Source organism: Lagopus leucura, unplaced genomic scaffold (assembly GCF_019238085.1).
Source record: "Lagopus leucura isolate 7727_CA_CO unplaced genomic scaffold, USGS_WTPT01 27718-0_obj-0_obj, whole genome shotgun sequence".
Lineage (NCBI taxonomy): Eukaryota > Metazoa > Chordata > Aves > Galliformes > Phasianidae > Lagopus > Lagopus leucura.
The window spans coordinates 1-1,057 of NW_024968081.1; the positions used below are offsets into that span (position 1 = coordinate 1).

Genomic DNA, 1,057 nt, shown 5'->3' on the forward strand with positions numbered 1-1,057 from the left:
GAGGAAAAAAAGGAAAAAATGCAAAATTAGGAGGAAAAAGAGGGGGAAGGAGGAGGAAAACTGAAAATGGGGAAGAAAAGGGTAAAAATGGGGAGAGGAGGGACAGAAAGAGGAGAAAACAGGGAGAAAAGTGTAAAAAGGAGGAAGAAAAGGGCGCGAAGGAAGAAAAAATGGGAAGAAATGGGTCAAAACGGGAGAAAAAGAAATCTTCCCTGACCGGGAATCGAACCCGGGCCGCGGCGGTGAGAGCGCCGAATCCTAACCACTAGACCACCAGGGAGGGACGGGAGCCTTCCTCGTGATGTTTCTCACAACGCCATTGGCGGAGCTGAGACGTCAAAATGCTACAGCGGCTCTGATTGGCTACACGCTCCCAAGGGGGGCGGGGGCAGGCGGTTAGGCTCACCCCCGTGGTTGTGAAAGGCGCGCGGGGATTGGCCGAGAGCGAAGGCGCGCTCTGCAAGCAGCCAATCGGCATGCGCGTTATGGCGGTTCCGTATAGGAATGGGGTTTGGGGACCCAAAACGCCACTCGGGGTTGGCGGAGGTGTAAATTAGTAAATTTTTAATCACTTTTCCAACGGGTAATTAATCCCAAAGCAAAGGCCACGCGTGCCCTGAGGTCACAGCAGGTGACATCCGGTGGGGTGACGTCCAATGGGGTGACATTCGATGGGGTGATTTCCGGTGGGGTGACTTCCGGTGGGGTGACTTCCGGTGGGGTGACATCCAATGGGGTGACATCCAATGAGCCATGGGGTGACATTCTCCATAGGGTGACACTGAGCCAGCAACTGATGTCCTCCATAGGGTGACAACATCCATAGGGTGACATCCACCTCCAGGTGACATCCTCCATAGGGTGACAATCCTCCATGGGGTGACATCCTCCATAGGGTGACAATCCTCCATAGGGTGACATCTGCCATATGGTGACATCCTCCATAGGGTGACATCATCCATAGGGTGACAATCCTCCATAGGGTGACATCTGCCACCAGGTCACATCCTCCATAGGGTGACATCTTCCATAGGCTGACATCTTCCATAGGGTGACA

The 1,057-nt window shown here is 53.6% G+C and overlaps 1 non-coding gene across 1 annotated transcript; it reads right to left on the reverse strand.

Annotated features, from left to right (window-relative positions):
* Positions 1-208: 208 nt before the first annotated feature.
* Positions 209-280, reverse strand: TRNAE-CUC. Its single transcript has one exon. It is a non-coding gene; the product is annotated as a tRNA-Glu (tRNA).
* Positions 281-1,057: the final 777 nt, after the last annotated feature.